General features: G+C 38.8%; 1 long non-coding RNA gene across 1 annotated transcript in view; it reads left to right on the forward strand.

Moving 5' to 3' along the window:
* The window catches only part of LOC125155644 (uncharacterized), a 41,856-nt gene extending 23,868 nt beyond the window's left edge, over window positions 1–17,988 (forward strand). Inside the window, exon 4 of the long non-coding RNA XR_007148294.1 lies at window positions 17,757–17,988. This is a non-coding gene — a long non-coding RNA (uncharacterized LOC125155644). The remainder of the gene's footprint in view (window positions 1–17,756) is intronic.
* The last annotated feature ends 1,839 nt before the right edge of the window (window positions 17,989–19,827 follow it).

A 19,827-nucleotide genomic window follows, 5' to 3' on the forward strand; every position in this document is an offset into this window, starting at 1 on the left:
TTTCTATTCTGTTCCATTGATCCATGTGTCTGTTTTTTGGGGGGTTTTTTGTTTTTTGTTTTTTGTTTTTTGTTTTTGTTTTTGTGGTTTGTGTGTGTGTGTGTGTGTGTGTGTGTGTGTGTGCCAGTACTGTCTTGATCACTACAGCTTTGTAATATAACTTGAAGTCTGGAATTATGATTCCTCCCGCTTTGCTTTTTCAAGATTGCTTTGGCTATTCAGGTCTTTTGTGATTCCATACAAATTTTAGTATTGTTTGTTCTAGCTCTGTGAACAACAGTTGCATTTTTATGCACCAGTAATGAAGCAGCAGGAAGAGAAATCAAGAAATGGAACCCATTAACAATTGCACCAAAAACCATAAGATACCTAGGAAAGAAGCTAACCAAAGACGTGAAAGATCTGTATTCCGAAAACTGTAAAACACTTATGAAAGAAATTGAAGAAGACACAAAGAAATGGAAAAACATTCCATGCTCATGGATCGAAAGAACAAATATTATTAGAATGTCTGTAGTACCCAAAGCAATCTACACACTTAAATGCAATCCCTATCAAAGTACCTAGGGAGCTTTTAAAATCCCAGGTGCCCTGGGGCACCTGGCTGGCTCAGTCAGTAGAGCATGCAACACCTGATTGAGTTTGTGAGTTTGAGCCCCATGTAGGGCATAGAGACTACTTAAAAAAAAAAAATCCGAATGCTCTGGTTGCATTATAAAGCACCCCAGGTGATTCCAGTGTTCTGCAACGTCTGAAGACCACTGATATGACCGTACTCAAGATATTCAAAAGGTAATAGGGGGACTAGCTCTACCACATACTGAGATATAGTATAAAATTATAGCAATTGAAACAGGGGCACTGGCATGAATATACAACAGACGGATGAAATAGAGCTCAGAAAGAGATCAACATGCATACTTGGGGATGTAGAATATAAATTAAAAGAGTTCAAAGAAAGAGAAGTTAATTAATACTATGGTACAACTGGCTAGCTATTTGAGGCAAAATTGAATGGAACTTCTTACTCCTTAGGATCAATCCTCAGTGACCCTCCTCTCCTTGTACCCCTACCCCCTACCCCCTCTCATTTATTTTCCACCCAAGAGCCAGACTGATCTTAAAACCCATGATCAGATCCTGCTTCTCTCCTCTTACAACCTGGACGGTTGTCAGGGCCTTCTGGGCCCTGACAAGTCGGTCCAGGCTCTCCCTTCAGCCTCCTGTCTGCCCCTCTACCTTTTTTTTTTTTTTTAATGTTTTTATTTATGTAGTTTGAGAGAGAGTGAGAGAGAGTGCAAGCAGAGGAGGGGCAGAGAGAGAGAGAATCCCAAGCAGGCTACCCTTCTCTCTTTTGCTTCCTCTGCACCACCACCCTGCTCCGTGAGTCTGAGACACACTAAACTCTCTCCATATCAGGAATTTTGTGTCGGCTTTCCTTCTGCCTAGTCCTTGCAAGGCCAGCTTCCTCTTGCCTTGAGGTCTCAGGTTCAAAGTCTCCTCTACTGAGGGGCACTGCCTAACCTAACCTTCTGGGACATTCCCCATCCCATACCCATAATTCTCTATTGTTGCATTCATGTAGACATCGTACTTACTTCTTTATTAGTTCTTGCCGTATGAATAATTACCATATTTATTTGTTTATTTTTTGCCCACCTCCCCAAGCTCCACGAAGGAAGACCTTGTCAATCTGGTCACTGCTAAGGTCTCAAGATCTAATACATAGTAGGTGCTCAATAAATATTTGCTACATGACAGAAACCTTGCATGGGGCAAAAGCTAGGCCTGAGATCCAGGACAGTGACCTGCTGCTCTTGTTCCATCGGCAAAACCCTGCAGCAGATAAGGACACCTGGAGTCTTCCCCTGGGAGAGAACTCATAAGTCTTAAAGGATCCTAGCCGGTCAGGATGGTTTCCTTTCCTTGTCAGGAGCTGTATCCTGAGGGGTAGAGTCAGGGTTCTAAGCTGAACCTTCTTCCAAAACTCTGACATCCAAATGGGGCATCAAATCCTTCTTAGTCACTCTTTCCAGTATAAAGGCCATAATCCTTGAGGGAAACAAAATAACAGGTTAGCAGCACAGTTTTGATTGATTTCTCTCTGCATCTGACGAGTAAGATCCATTAAAATAGTTATAAATGTTAGTGCTGGAAAATGCCTTAAATACCATCTCCTAATAACTATACAACAGCCCCACCTTTTTATTTTAAGGATGAAGAAAATCAGACCCAGGGAGATTCAGTGGCTGGCCCAGTAAATAGTAGTGATGGGGTCTACCTCTCACCCCCTTCTTGATGTGTTGTTCAGAGCCTCTGCTATGATAAGATGATAATGTGACTCTCCATCTCATTCAGGAAAAATCATTTTGAAAACAAGTCATTTAGAAAACTTACATTCATTATTATTATCCATGAACTTTTGCACCTTCTGCAAGCAGTATGCAGTATAGTCTTATTTGCTTCCTCTAGAAGCCTTAAAAATAATTCGGGGGGAGGGCTCAAACCCAAGATGGGAACTGTCGGCAGTATGTTGAGGCAGATAGATGGAGCTTCAAGGTGACAGAGTGGGACCTGAGTGGCCTCCTCTGGAGCTGTTGTGACACAACGAAGCCTTGTGTTAGAAAACATTCAAAGCAGGCAGCCTGTGAGGATGTCTCTAGGCCCCTGGGCTGGGCAAAGGCCTCTTCCTTGGAGACAGCAGTGATGGCTGCAAACATGGGCTTTCCAAATGGGTGAGACAGTCATGTCTTCTTGCACTCCTTCTAACCAAAAGAATGATGCAAGGAGAAGAGTTATCCAAGTTCGGGGTACCAAGTTCGGGGTACCCAGAGCAAGATGGTCTTTGGCTTTTATTCCCCTTTACACTGTAATTATTTTTGATAGAGGGAATATGAGCTTGTGCAAACTCCACAGGCATCACACAGCAAATTGACTAGAGAAGCTGATGAGCACCTGCTAACCGAGAGCTTATGTAAGACTGTTCTGGTTGACCACGAGTCTTTTAAAAAAATATACATTTTTTTTCACTTAACCGTGGTTCTTAATGTAAGAATTTTAGGAAAACCACAAAAGATGCCACTATTTTTAGAAAATTATGTTGTTTCGGGGCACCTGGGTGGCTTCGTTGTTTGAGCGTCTGACTCTTGACTTCAGCTCAGGTCATGATCTCACGTTCGTGAGTTCAAGCCCTGCATCAGGCTCTGTGTGGACAGCGTGGAGCCTGGAGCCTACTTCAGATTCTGTCTCCATCTCTCTGCCCCTCCCCTGCTCATGTTCTGTCTCTCTCTTTCTCTCTCAAATATAAAATAAAACAAAAAAAATGTTTTTTAAAAAAGAAAATTATGTTATTTTTAATTTATTCTGGTACTTGGGACCACTGCTAGTTTAATTGTTAAAAGTACATTCTGCATTGAGAACAACTATTCTGACTATTGACTAAAATCACTATGATGTTTTATCTCTGTCTTCAGTACTGAGCGGTGCTTTAATCAAAAGACCTCAAAGCAGTTTCAAGAGAATATATCGCAAGTTTCAGGCCCTGTGAAAGAATTCTATTTCTTAAAATTTTATTTTAATTCCAGTATAATTAACATACAGTGTTATATTAGTTTCAGGTGTAGAAAGAACTGTATTTTGGATTGCCAAAGTATGTGAATTTATCTTTAATCATCAAAAAATAATTATGTCTTGGAATCCTGCCAGAAAATGTAACTTGAACTCTCTGCTACCCGCTTCTTATCAAAGCCCACTGATGAGAAATGATATTAATGGACAATTTCCAGAAAGATATATAACCTGTCTATTCCTAGATATTCTCAATTTTGTCTGGGATCAAGCCAAACCATCAGACAGCCATATACTTGACTGCAACTTTTTTGAAATCTCCTAGGATTTTTTCCCCCTTTGGTAACATCTTTACTGAGATATAAATGCTTCACTCATTTAAAGTGTAGAATTTAGTGGTTTTTAGAATACTCACAGAGTTGTATAACCATCAACACAATCAATTTTGGAACATTTTTATCATCTAATGACAATGATAACAAAAGTACCCATTAATCACCTCTCCACAGCCTATCTCCCCCAGTCTTAAGCAGCCACTACAGTGCTTTCCATCTCTATGGATTTGCCTATTCTGGACATTTCACAGAAATGGAATTATCTATATGTAGTCTTTTGTGACTGGCTTCCTTCATTACTTAATAATATTTTCAAAGTTCAACCATGTTGTAGCATGTGTTAGTACTTCATCCTTTTAATGGCCAAATAATATTCCATTGTACGGATATGCCACATTTTATTTATCCATTCATCAGTTGATAGACATTTGGGTTGTTTCCACCTTTTGAATATTATGAATAATGCAGCTATCAATATGTGCAGGTTTTGGGGTGGGTTTATGTTTTCATTTCTTCTGGGTATATGCCTAAGAGTAGAATTCCTGGGCCAAATGGGATCATTATGTTTAATTTTTTTTCATTTTTTAAAATGCTTATCTTTGAGAGAGAGAGAGAGAGAGAGAGAGAGAGAGAGAAACAGGGCACGAGCAGGAGAGGGGAAGAGAGACAGGGAAACACAGAATCCAAAGCAGTCTCCAGGCTCCAAGCTCCAAGCTATCAACACAGAGCCTGATGTGGGGCTCAAATCCACAAACTGCAAGATTATGATGTGAGCCAAATTCAGACACTTAACCAACTGAACTACCCGGGCCCCCCTCATTATGTTTAAATTTTTGAGGAACTGCCAGATTGGTTTGCACAGTAACTATAATATTCTCACCATGAGTATATGAGGTTCTGATTTCTCCACATCGTCTCTAACACTTGCTATTAATTGACTTTTTTTCTTAAGTAAACTCTGTACCCAATGTAGGGTTCGAGATCAAGAGTTGCATGCTCTACCGACTGAGGCAGCCAGGTGCCCTATCTGAATTTTTGATTGCAGTCATCCTAGTCAGAGAGAAGTAGTATCTAGTTGTTTTGATTTTCATTTCCTTGATGACTAATGATACTGAGCATCTTTTCATGAGCTTATTGGCCTTTTGTGTATTTTCTTTGGAGAAATGTCTATTAAGATCCTTTGATCATTATTTAAATTGGGTTCTTTGTTGTTTTATTATTGAATTGTAAAAGTTCTTGGTATATTCAAGAAAGAAGTTCCTTATATTTGCAAATATTTTCTTTCATTCTATGGGTTGACTTTTCATTCTTTGTTGCTGATTTGAAGCACAAATCATTCGATGTTGATGAAATCCCATGTACTTGTTGTTTGTGCTTTTGTTGTCATATCAAAGAATCCATTGTCACAAAGATTTACCTTTACATTTTTCTAAGAGTTTTCTAACATTAGATTTTACTTTTAGGTCTTTGATTCATTTTGAGTTAATTTTTGTATATGGTGTGAGGTAAGGACCCAACTCATTCTTTTGCATGTAGCTGTCCTAGGTTCTTTTTACAAGGAGTATCTTAGCATTATAATAAACTGCTCTGTGAAACACAACTTTGTATTTTTTGAAGCAATGTGGTTGGTTGGTAATAGTGTCCACTACATCACACAGGTATCCCTGATGAAGACCAACAAAAGAGATTTTTCTCAAGCTTTAGTTCCAGGAGGATTTATATCTACAGATATAGTGAATTTGCCACATATAAGCCAGTTCTTTGGCAGCCAAGAGAGTTCAGATCCAAATGTGCTGCCCATCTCTAGTAATACATATGCTTAAGATGGACATTTTGTGTATGGTATTGGCTCTGATTTCATCTTCTTTTCCTACCTTTGTATTTTTCTGACTTCTTCATCTGTTCTGTTTTCATTCAGTTGTGTGCTGTGTATCCTTGGGGCCATCTCACATCGTTTTTTGAAACCAAATAAGGTAAAAATAAGTCAACAAAAACTTATGAAAAATTAATATTATTTGGTATATCTTGAATTTTGTCTCATACCATGGTTCCTTGTTAACAAATGCAAATTCCATAGTATAATTCATAGGCAAATATAAAGTCTTTTTCACCTTTTACTTTTCCACATCCCACCCCATCAATTCCCTAAAAGATCATGCATTTAAAATGTTTTTTAAATAATTTTTTTTTTATTTGAGAGAGAGAGAGAGAGCAAGCACAAGCGGGGGAGAGAGAGAACATTAAGCAGGCTCCATGGTCAGCATGGAGCCTGACACGGGGTGCAACCTGACCCCACAACCCTGGGACCATGACCTGAGCCAAAAATTACGAGTCAGATATTCAACCAACTGAGCCATCCAGGCGCCCCATAAAATACAATGTGTTAAATGATTGAATGAGTGAGTGAACGAATGAGTAAGTGAATGAATAGTTAACAAACAGTTGAAGAATAGATTTCACCTAGCTGGAAGTAGGTTAAGAGCCTCTCCCTCTCTCAACAAAGTGGATAGAGATGGAACATACCTCAAAATAAAGGTCATATATAACAAGCCCACAACTAACATCATACTCAACAATGAAAAGCTTCAGCTTTTCATTTAAGATCAGGAACAAGACAAGGATGCCACTCTCACCAGTTGTATTCAACATAATACTGGAAGTCCTAGCCAGAAAAATTAGGTAGGAAAGATAAATAAATAAATAAATAAATGGCATCTAAAGTGGACAGAAAGAAGTAAAACTGTCACTATTTGTGTACAACATGATTTTATACATTAAAAGACCCTTTTTAAAAAATATATGGAAGTCTCTACCAAAAAATTGTTAGAATTAATGAACAAATTCAGTACAGCTGCAGAGTATAAAATCAATATACAAGAATCTGTTCTGTTTTTATACACTAACAGTGAACATCAGAGAGAAATTAAGTAAGCAGTTCCACTTACAATGGCATCACAAAGAATGAAATACCTAGGACAAAATTTAACCAAGGAAGTAAAAGACCCATACACTGAAAACTATAAGATACTGATGAAAGAAATTGAAGAAGAGGGACGTCTGGGCGGCTCAATCAGTTAAACGTCTGACTCTTGATCTTGGCTCAGGTCATGATCTCACGGTTTGTGAGATTGAGCCCCACGTCAGTACACACTGACAGTACAGAGCCTGCTTAAAATTCTCTCTCTTTCGCTCTCTCTGTGCCTCCCTGCCCCCCCCCCCACTCTCTCTCTGTCTCTCTCTCTATCAAAAACTAAATAAATAAATATTTTTTAAATCCTTAAAAAAATAAAGAAGACATACATAAATGGAAAGATATTTTGTGCTCATGGATTAGAAGAATTCATATTATTAAAATATGCATATTATTCGAAATAATCTAATGCCATCACTATCAAAATTCCAATGACATTTTTCACAGAATTGGAACAAACAATCCTAAAATTTGTATGGAACCACAAAAAAAATCATGAATAGTCAAAGCAATCTTGAGAAAGAAGAGCAAAGCTGGAGGCATCACGTTCCCTGATTTCAAACTATATTACAAAGCTTTAGTGATCAAAACAGTATGGTATCGGTATGAAAATAGACACATAGATCAGTGGAACAGAATAGAGAGCCCAGAAATAAACCACTCCTATATAGTCAATTAATTTATGATGAACAAGGCAAGAATTTGCAATGAGGAAAGGTCTGTCTCTTCAGTAAATGGTGTTGGGAAAACTGAACAGCCACATGCAAAAGAATGAAACTGACACCGTACACAAAAATAAACTCAAATTAAAGGCTTGAATGTTAGACCAGAAACCATAAAAGTCCTAGAAGGAAACATAGGCAGTAAATTTCTTGACATTGGTCTTGGCAATGTTTTTCGGATCTTACTCCATAGGCAATGGCAACAAAAGCAAAAATTTAAAAATGGGACTACATCAAACTAAAAGGCTTCTGCACAGCGAACAAATGGTTTCAAAATGAAAAAGCAACCTGCTGAATGGGAGAAGATATTTGCAAATCATATAGCTGATGAAGAGTTGATATCCAAAATATATAAAGAACTCATACAACTCAATAACAGCAACAACCAAAAACATGCAATTTTAAAAATGGGCAGAGGATCTGAATGGACGTTTTTCCAAAGAAGACATATAGATGGCCAATAGGCACATGAAAAGGTGCTCAACATCACTAATTATCAGGGAAATGCAAATAAAAACTACAATGAGATGTAGCCTCACACCTGACAGAATGGCTTTTATCAAAAGAACAAGAAATAACGAATGGTGAAGATGTGGAGAAAAGGGAGCCCTCAGGCACTGTTGATGGAAATGTAATTTGGAGCAGCCACTGTGGAAAACAGTGTGGAGTTTCCTCAAAAAGTTAAAAATAGGACTACCATATGATCCAACTATTTCACTTCTGAGTATTTACCCAAAGAAAATGAAAACACTAATTTGAAAAGATATGTTTACCCCTATGTTTATTATAGCATTATTTACAATGGCCAAGATATGAAAACAACCTAATTGTCCATCAGGGGATGAATGGCTAAAGAAAATGGATACGGATGATGGTGTACATATGTGAGCATGCATGCACGTGTGCCCATGTCCACACACACGTACACACACACACACACACACACACACACCCTGGAATACAATTCGGCCATGAAAAAAGAATAAAATCTTATCCATTTTTATCAACATGGATGGACCTTGAGGGCGTTATGCTGAGTGAAATGTTAGAGAAAGACAGATATCGTGCCATTTCACATAAATGTAGAACCTAAAAAACAAAACAAAACTCATAAATTCGGAGAACAAACTGGCAGTTGCCTCAGGGGAGGGAGGTTGTGGGTGGGCAAAATGAGTGAAGGGGATTGAAAGGTATAAACTTCCAGTTATAAAATAAGTCATAGGGATGTAATACACAGCAAGGTGACTATAGTCAATAATGTATTGCAAATTTGAAAGATGCCAAGAAAGCAAATATTAAAAGTTCCTATCATAAGAAGAAAGAATGTTGTAACTTTGTATGGTGATAGGCAGTAACTAGACTTATTGTGGTGATCATTTCACAACGTATACAAATGTCCAACCACCTTTATGTTTTACATCTGAAACTAATATAATGTTGCATGTCATATATACTTCAGTTTAAAAAAAAAGAACATTTCCCTGCATCCATTTTAGGAACCACAGAAAAGAGTCCAATATTCACTATGATAATTCAGCTGCCCACTGGACAGCATTTATAATCCCAACCATCTGAGCCTTCTCCCCTTATATATGGGGTTCTCTATCACCTGCATCAGAGTAACCTGAGGTATTTATTAATAATTTAGATTCCTGGGCTTCACCCAGGAAGGCGGGGACAGGAACTGCAGTTTAGCAAGGACTTTTTTGCACTCTAAACTTTGAGAAATATTGCCTACAGGCGATAACATCTGGGAGGGGTAACATTTTATGTGATTTTTGGTGCTTTGTAACTTAGCGTGAATGGTTTGCAGATAGAAAAAAGGAAGAACGTGTAAGGACCCCAAAAACATCAGTGCAAGAATATCCAAAGAAACACTTTATCTTTTTCAAAAATATGCCGAGAGTTAGTTTTGTGGGGAAATGAACACAATCTAGTTAAAATTTTATAAGCCTGAAGATTCAGGTGAGATAGCTTATGTTTATTATAAATTGCATGAGTTTTGTTGGCTTATAATCAGGGATAGCCATACTATGAGAAATATGACACAAAAACAATAATTTCCATAAGCAAAAGTTAATTTTAGCAATCCTTCTCCATATAGATTTAATATGGCTGGTTTGCTTTGAAAAATGGGTGGAAAGGTTACTTTGGCAGCTTTGTTCTTTGGTACTGATCCTGAACGGTGTCTGCCCGGAGGCCATTCTAAAGTGTGAAATTGAAGAGAAATACCAGGCAGGTGGCCAAAGTTTTAGAGATTGGACAGAAAATAATTCTTTTTCTTTTGACTTGGGACAGTGAAACCCAATGATCTCTTCTGCATTTGAAGACATATTTTTGGCATACTTTTATAGTACTAGTAAATAACACTTTTTCACTGGAAAACCCCCAAAACAATCATATAGAAACCAAACCTTGTAATCTTTATTCTTTCCTTATGTCAGCATAGGTCATTCATGTTTTGAAAGCAGCTTCAGCAAAATCCCCTGGTTTTGATTTTATTCAGATAACTATTTCATTCATTCATTCTTTCTAATAATGCGCTTCTAAGCCAAACTCATTACGCTACCCCTGTTTGTACCCAGAGACATCCATTCCCTTGGGCCCCAGCTAAATAGACATGCATCTCAGAATGCAAAAATACTAAAAAAATACCTGAAACACATATCTTTCAGAACCTTCCTTGAACTTTCTAACATATGAAAAAGATTAGTTAACTCAGTTAAAGCTGAATTTTAAATAATAAAAACGATATTGGAGATACTGACTATAAGGGGGGGGGGATGAAAGCAACTTAAATGTCCAGTGATGAAAAGATCATTGAATTGTTTCATTTTAATGATAAAATATTATGCAGTCAATTTTTCAAAGAATCTTTAGCAACTTGAAGATTTGCTTATGATAGATAAACGTTAGGAGAAGAGAGTATAAAGAGTGTAACCCCAATTACATAAATATATTGGGATTTGGATCCTGAAAAAGACTGACAGGAAATAGCAAGAATAGTCACGGGGATTTTCTCTAGTTGTGGGATTGTTTGTTATTTTTATTGTCTTCTTTATATTTTCCTAAATTTCCTAATTTTCTTGTAAAAATAATCCCACTAAACTATCAGTAAGTTTATTTCTCTGATTTTTTTTTTTTGCTTGCTAATTATTTTTGGCATATGTGCTGGCAAAGCAGGGACTGTAAGTCAATTTTGGAGAGCAAGCTGGAAATATTAAATTATATCATCTTTCCATCATGATTTCCTGTCCTAGCACCTTTCAGTCTCTTGGCTCTTACCCTAAATTAGGAGTTTCCCCATTGTGCCTGAGTGTCACCTGGCAAGCCCCCATCCCATCCGTTCCAAGATTCATTGAAGCAGGCCTGGAGCAAGTCCAGGAAACTGCATTTCTTTTTAAAGTTTATTTATTTATTTTGAGAGAGAGAGAGAGGAAAAAAAAAGAGAGAGAAATCAAGCGGGCAAGGAGCAGAGAGAGTGCGAGAGAGTCAGAAGCCCAAGCAGGCTCCACACTGTCAGCATGGAGCCCGATGCGGGGCTGGAACTCACCAACCACGAGATCACGACCTGAGCTGAAATCAAGAGTCAGAGGCTTAACCAGCTGAGCCACCCAGGAGCCCCTGGAACTGGCATTTTAACAAGCATGCCTGGTGATCTGATGCAGGTGATGAATGGTCTACTCGAAATACACCTCGCTGAAATCTCCTAATCCCATCCCCGCATCTCTGTTTTCCCTCCACTCATTATGCCAGTAGAAAATTTTTTCTGGGGTAGGGCATGACTTTATACTAGTTTCTTACCTCCATTTAGCAATGGTGCCAGAAATTCCTGGTGGGAATCTGGATCATAGCAGTCATGTGAGGAAGTCAGGAGTCAGGGAATCACTTACCCTGTCTATCCTCTTTGTCCAACCATTTTCTCCCCATTTCCACCACCCTCCACCCCATTTACAAAGTATGTTTCTCTTTGGAAGTTGTGTAGTTCCTTCTTTTATAATCGAGCCACTAGTTGAATAGCTATAAGCAAGTAATCTAACCTTGCTAACTCTCAATTTCTTCATCTGAACAAGGAGAATAATACCTTGTATGGATGTAGTGATGGTGAGGAATAATATAAGTCAAATACCGTCACAGACTAAACCATCAATCAAGGACAATAATTATTATTATTCACTAGGATACAATTTGTCAAGATGCAAAACAGACTCAGATTAGCTTAATGTTGCTTCCTTGAACCCACCTAAAAAAAGAGGGTCTGAAAGTGCAAACAAGAATTACCGTGAGTATCGGACTCAAAAACTTATCATAATTGTTACTTTATTTTTCAAAAGTACATGAGTCCCATTGAGCTAAATCAAAATATATTTAAGAAGTAATGCTCGTGGCAGTGGAGTATAAAACATAATGAGCCGCTTTTGTGGGTGATTAAACATCCAAGGGAAGCTGATATAGCCACAAATGTCATGATTCCAATGCCAAAATCATTATTATGAATACACGACAAGGAAGGGTCAATAAACCACAAAAAGAGAAGTGGAAAATAGTGTTCTTTTATCTCTATTACAATAAGGATAGAGGTTGTGAATGGAACATACATACACATTTACACAGTCACATGCACTTGTGCATACACTTGTACACACACACACTGAAGTCACCTCAACTGACAAATTCTGAAGGACATCCAAGGGTTTCGGCGTCACAGTGAGTCATCATTGTGCTGACTATACTTTATCAATCATAGCACTGACACTGTGGGGTCTTTATGACTGAAGAGGCTGTGTGACCTAATCCCCCCTGTTCAGCCAGACTGCAAAATTTAAAGGGATTAATACCAAAATACACTTGAAAGGGTAAAGAGAGAAATTGACCAATATAAGGGGAGAGAAGGAACAGGGGGAAAAAAAAGAACCAAAATTAAAGAAAGCAAATAATGATTATTTTCGAGACATTATTAATTAAAGGCAAACTAAGCACTAAATGCAATTATCAAAATATGCACTTATTCCACAAATATCTATGAAGTATCTACTGCATGCCGGGCAATGTAAGAGGTGGAAGGGGGAACAGGTTATGGCACCTGCCCTACATTTATTGTTGAATGGAGGAGACACATACGTGACATCTACATGTATCATTGGGAAGCATTAATTTGTTTAATTGATAATCACTGACTGATAAGCCAAGCTCTGTGCTCAGCATTGATACATATGCATAAAAACATGTGAATACAAAAATTATATGAGTGCAGAAGAGACATGGAACTTATGGAACTTGACATTGGATAACAAGTTAATATCAATATAAATAAATATGAATGAATATTCTAATGATGTTCAATAGTGACCCAAGCCAACACTGTATTTCTCATGCAAGTATCTTCCTTATGTTAAAGACTTAACAGGTGTCAGACTGACTTAAGGGAGGGACAGATGAACTTTATTTAAAAATAGGAAGGGAAACTTGTTCTCTATCTACAAAAATCTAGTTTAATAAAGAAAGTAGAAATTTGCCAGACTTACTGCTGATTCAATTGTTTATGATAATTATTTATTTTGAAACCGGAAGTCACAATCTAGTGTTCTCTCCTAATATAATGCTCTTGGTGGCTCTCTTTGTGGCTGCCAACAAGTTTGACTTTTATTTGATATTACAAGTGTTCTAATGCATAATTATTCCTCATTTATAGATCTACCTTAAATACCACTACATACCTTGAATACTATAAAATAAGATACGGTTAGTTTTAGGACTCTACAGAATGCAAACATACCAGTCTGGGGCTTTCATGGAGCACTAGCGCAAGCATTAAAATCAGGCAAATAAATAAAATTGAATTTCACATTCAAGTAAGACACACATTCTTAAATTCTGCTGGATTAAAATAAAAATTTATCAATAATGATGCTGTTCGTAAATATGGTGAGGTTTCATTCTATCAACCTCCATGCATTTTAAGATATATCCTCTCACCAGGCTAAAAAAGATCTGTATGTTTTATAGGTTACATCATAATCCATAGCCCACAGGATTTGGATTTGGATTTTAGCACTCATTTACTAGAGATTTAAGAAATAGTAAGGCTTTTAACAATTCAGTTCAACACACATTTATTGAGTGGGTTTATTTTTTTTAGCAAAAATAATTAGGATAGAGTCTTTAACCTCCATGAACTCACAATCCAATGGGAGATTTTTTTTTAATGTTTATTTATCTGAGAGAGAGAGAGAGTGCACGTGTGCAAGTGGGGGAGGGGCAGAGGGTGAGGGAGAGAGAGAATCCTAAGCAGGCTCTGCACTGCCAGTGCAAAGCCCAAGGCAGGGCTCGATCCCACGAACCACAAGATCTTGACCTGAGCTGAAATTGAGTCCGAGGCTTAACCTACTGAGCCACCCAGGCGCCCCTAGTGGGAGAATTTTTTAGCCAGTTTTAAAACTGCTTCATTTTCCTCATTTTCAAGATGAGAAGATGCAGTCCTTATTTCAAGAGCATCTTTGCCCATTTCTTGAGTTCTCTTGCGTCTCCCTTCTGCTATGTAAGGCCAGTGCCCCAGGAGTTTGGATCCCAGTCTCCTTCTTTCTTAGGAATGTTACTTTCAATTCCTCTTAACTATCCCTCCTCTCTACAGGCGTATTCACTGCACTCTCTCAACTGGATCCTTGCCATAGAAATTTAAACACACTCAGGATTCTCCCATCTCAGTAAAAACAAAAAACAAAAAATAAAAACCTTCCTTAAACCTCACATCCTTCTCCGGCCTTATTGCTCTCTTCCTCTTTACAATCAAATTTCTAAAGAGACATCTGTACTTCCGATATATTTCTTCACTTCCCACTTAACTCCTCAACTCACTTTGAAACAGTGTCCATGCCTTCACCCCCAAACAGCTCCCATGAAAAATGATCTCCTCAGCTTTATGAGACATATCTGAGGCCATATCTTACTTGACCTTCTCCTTGAAATATCTTCCTTGACTTTGGTGACACCATGGTCTCCTCATTTTCTTCCCTCTTGGCGACTGCAGTACGGATATAAACCAGCAATAGCGATCCTGGGGTGTTTACTTCACATACTCAGAAGAGGCAAGAGGTGATCACCCTCCCTCCCACGCTTCAACTTCAGATGTTCTCCCATCCTAAAAGGCCAGGGTTCAGGCTGTCCTTGCAGCTTGAATCTCTTCCCACGTGAGATGACAGGGTCTATTTCAAGAATTATTTTAGGTAAACCATGGCTACGCCCCAGGAGATGGGGGCAGAGGGAAGAGAGGTTTTGAGACTAAGATTAGTCCTGGAAACTTTCCTCTTGTCCTCCTTTCCACCTTTCCCCCATAAATTTAAAAAAAAAATTCTTTTTACATTTATTCATTTTTGAGAGACATAGAGAGACAGAGGGAGGGGCAGAGAGAGAGGGAGACACAGAATCTGAAGCAGTCTCCAGGCTCTGAGCTATCAGCACCGAGCCCGACGTGGGGCTTGAACTCACAAACCTCGAGATCATGACCTGAGCCAAACTCAGAAGCTTAACCAACCTAGCCACCCAGGCGCCCCTCCCCCATAAATTTTTAAGGTGGCTCCCATTTCCCTATTGATATGAGAAAAGGAAACAGTGCTCAGCCTCATTGTAACTCAAGAAATGGGAATTAAAATAGCAATATTTTAACCCTTGGACAGATTTTGAGCAGGAGAGAGATGTGACCTAAGTGCTTTGCTAATCAATGCATCTTTGTTCAGTGAAAGACTTTGGAACAGTACATAACCATCTAGGTTTGTCTCAAGACACAAATGACTCAGATCAGCATTTGTGGACTATGAGATAATGGTATGTTGTTTTCCATGAAGAGAGAAAAAAAAAGTGCAATATACTGGAATACCAGAATTCAGAAAGCTGGAGTTGCAATCCAGACCCTATTTTCTGGCTCCTTCTCAGCCTTATTCCCCCCTCCCTAAACCCTAAAGGCTAGAACTTTTCAAGGCTAGTCCCAAAAGTTGTACTTTTCTTCCCCTAAATCCCTCTTAAGGCCATCTTAGTTGTGACCACAGCCCAATGCACTCACATTTTTAGCTCTAACCCTGATCGCTTACTTGAGCTCCAAACACAAATATCCAGCTGCCTGCTCAACATCTCCACTTGCTTGTCTGCAAGGCACATCTGGTCCTTTTTCAGGCTTCCCTCTGTCAGAAAATGACCCTGCCAGGAAATAACAGCGAATTCCATGGACCAGAACTTTCTCCTAGTCCTGAAAACTTTGCCTCCTAAACATACGCCTGGTCTGTCTGCTTCTCTCCGTGTTCAGCAGCACCAGCCCCCCTCTAGCTCACACCTCCATGATCGCTCCATTAGGCTACAACAGCTGCATCCCAACTGGTCTTCCCGAATCCATTCAAGTCCTTTTCCAGTACGTGCTTCTCACGACAGTAACAATCTTATAAAACTCAGATTATAGCACTTGTTACTTAAAGCTCTTTAACACATCCCACTGCTCTTGGGGCGAATACTCAAATCCTAAATATGCTCTACTAAGCCCTGTCCAGCCTGACCCCTCTATTCTCCAGTCTCATTGTCTACACTTGTTTTTGCTTTTGGCTGTTATCATACTGAATGTCTTAGACTCCCAACACATTACGCTCTCTTCAGACACAGGGCCTCTGCACATGGTATTCCCTGTCCCTGGAACATTCCATTTCTACTAGTGAACCCTTATATTGTTTCTTCACCTTTCAAACCAGATATGACTGGCCTCATGCCCTTTGTCCTGGACCAGGTGGGGTTCCCCTGTGGCATGCTGTTGTAGAGTTGTGTCTTTCACAGCACTTAGCCAATGTGATCCAGCTGAATCCACTTCTAATTATACATCTCTCCCTACAATTTACTTTGTGATTTACTGGACTGCAAACTTCATGAAAACAGGAATAAGGTCTAGTTGTGTCCCCCCTTGTATTCCCAGCACCTACCACATTACCTAGCACATTTAAGGCACTCAGCTGAATATTCACCACAAAGGGACATAGTATGTTAATTTAAATAACCATAAGTTGTTTCATATTAGGTTGCAATGTTGTCGGACATTCCCCCTGTCTCCTTTCAGTTCTTTTTCAAATGTTCCTTAAATCTCTTGTTCATTTTCTCACTCCCTCAGCCTCTTTTAAATCTCCTTGCCTTTGCCACCTGCCCTCTGTTACCAGAGACCTTATTTGATAACATTTAAGGTAAGTCCAACAGCGGCTCCAAACCATTCTCTGAGTATTCCTGAGTCTATGGGAAAATCCCAGTTGTAACTTTCTCCTTTTGCGTTTCTCATAATGAATTTTTCTCTTGCTCCCTCTTCTGCCCTCCCTGCCAGTTGCAATTAGATCGACTATCAAACAGGGGTGACAATGGGCCTAGAGGACCCATCTTCACCATAGGCCATTTCCTCCTTCTTCAGGAAGGTGTTATACAAGTATAGGAGAGGTTGGACACCATGATGAGTTCATGGTGTCTCAGTTGTGACCTCATCTCTAGAAAAGCCCACCAGCCAGCTTTCCATCTGGGACATCTAACTTGTACCCTCTTAGCCCCCTGTACTTCTTCTGTGACACACTCTGCACATTTGTAGTTAAATACTTATTTTGTAATTAGTTGTTGAATATCTCTCTCTGCCACAATTAAGCCCTACAGCTGGTTGTTGGCTATACCCACAGTGCCAGGCACAAAGTAGAAACTCAATAAATAGTATTGAATGAACGAATGAATGAATGAATATAACTAACTGGGGTACCAATTTGGCAGAATTAGCCACTTGGCTATGCTTTTCTCTAGGCAGCTAAATAATCTCATTAAATTTGATCATTGCTTTACATTAAATACTATCATTAAATATCAGTAATAGAAACACTGCATCTGAGTAATTATGTTAATTAAGTTAAATAATTACAATTAAATTGAAACCATGTCATTTATTTTTAAAGTTTATTTATTTATTTAGTAATCTCTATGCCCAACGTGGGGCTTGAACCCACGACTGTGAGATTGAGAGTCACGTGCTCTTCCGATTCAGCCAGTCAGGTGCCCTGAAACTATATAATGTAAAGCAACATTTCAAGAAATGCAAAAATGTAAGTACACTTACTTTTCACCTTGATTTTCATGCCTACATATCTTTCCTGCTTTTTCCCTTAGGCTTGAGTAAAAAGCATCATACGTAGGATCGTCTCCATACCTGGAATTTCAAGTGGTTTCCAGAGTTATCACAAGCATCTTCCCTGAGCTTCAAATACAACAAGAATTTGGGTATTTTCTACATACCAGTCACAGTGACAAATATTTTCCCCTGCTCTATTTTATTTACTACCTATCATACCTCTCCAGAGTGGAGATTCTTTCTAAACCCAGCAAGATTTTCTTTTACTTGTTTTCTGTATTGTGCTAAAACGCCTTTCAAAAATTTCCAAGGGGCTCTTTACATCTGCAAGTTTCCTCTATTTTGTGTGTATCTGGAAAAATGAGGTTTAAAAGTGTCTTTAACAACATTGACTGAAGGAGTCAAATATTAATCATGAAAAGCTCATCTGTGTTTATCACTCCTTTGGAAGAATGATAGTGTCCCAAGATTTGGAAGAAAATAGAAAAAAAAAATCACAAAAGATAATAGGTTCCAGTCAAGAAGAATAGACATCTAAAGCACTTAAAAACAACTAAAAGGAAAGGTAATTGGGAAGATATGTCTCAAATATTATATGAGAGATACTACTTCCTATTAGTGAATTCCCTTATAGATGCTGTGCAAACTGCATCATCTATGGTAAGCCATTTGCATTTAAGTGATCTACATCCTCCTCCCCAGCAGACTTCAAGTCCTGTTTATCCTTCTCTTCACAACATCCTCCAGAACATAGGCACACATACGTGTGCACACACACACGCATTCATACCCATGCATTTGTGTGCACACAAGCACACGCGCACCCCTAGCAAAGAACCTGGCACAGAGTAGACTTTCAAAAAAATTTTTAAGCCAAACTAAATTCTCTTAGTCTGTAATTGTAAAAGGTACAGTTAGACATTTCACACAAAATGTGTTATGAAAAAAATCAATGTTTTTATATATAGAGATGTGAAGCTAGATACTCAGACAGGTGTTAGAGCTTATGTAATGCGCAGAACTTCCCAAACTGTGGTGGGGTTTTGGGGCACTAAATCATAATTCTCTATTATTACTAACACAAATATTTATCTCTTTACCCAATGGTGATAGAAAGATAAATTATTTAGAAAATGATCAAAAATTACCTCAAATAGGAAGGCATTGGGCATATTTTATTAATCCTATTTTGCTGTAGTTTTCTGTTCTCTTGTCCCTAACATAAGATGTTCAATATTCTAGAATGGAAATAATGTGCCTCAACCACAGTCAGGCTGGAAAAGCGGGATGTGTAAATTGTCTCAGTTTTCCCTCTTTGATATGCCATCCATATCAAATCAAATAGAACCTACACCTTCACAGGGATCATCACAGTGTTTCGCTTTGATAGAGGGGTGATCCCCCAATCTGTTATAACTCTTAATACGAGGAAGGTCCCTGGAAGGTACTTCATCTTCTCCTTTTCTTTTGTACCCATCACAGTGCTACAAACATAGGAGGACCATTCAGGCCAGAACTGTTGTTACTTTTTACTAAAGAGAATGCCATAATATGTTCCCAAAAAAGGAGTTAAAATTAACTACAAAGGAGAAAGAATAAGGTGATGCTACATTTAAAGTATAAAATTTCGTGATGTTTAAAACGTAATTTTAGGGGCGCCTGGGTGGCGCAGTCGGTTAAGCGTCCGACTTCAGCCAGGTCACGATCTCGCGGTCCGTGAGTTCGAGCCCCGCGTCGGGCTCTGGGCTGATGGCTCAGAGCCTGGAGCCTGTTTCCGATTCTGTGTCTCCCTCTCTCTCTCTGCCCCTCGCCCGTTCATGCTCTGTCTCTCTCTGTCCCAAAAATAAATAAACGTTGAAAAAAAAAATTAAAAAAAAAACAAAAAAAAACGTAATTTTAATTTGGGACACCTGGGTGACTCAGTCAGTTAAACGTCCGACTTAGGCTCAGGTCACGATCTCACGGTTTGTGAGTTCGAGGCCCGCGTCAGGCTCTGTGCTGACAGCCCAGAGCCTGGAGCCTGCTTCAGATTCTGTGTCTCCCCCTCTCTCTGCCCCTCCCCTGCTCGTATTCTGTCTGTCTGTCTCTCTCAAAAATAAACATTAAAAA

The sequence above is a fragment of the Prionailurus viverrinus genome, chromosome F1 (assembly GCF_022837055.1).
Source record: "Prionailurus viverrinus isolate Anna chromosome F1, UM_Priviv_1.0, whole genome shotgun sequence".
Taxonomy (NCBI): domain Eukaryota; kingdom Metazoa; phylum Chordata; class Mammalia; order Carnivora; family Felidae; genus Prionailurus; species Prionailurus viverrinus.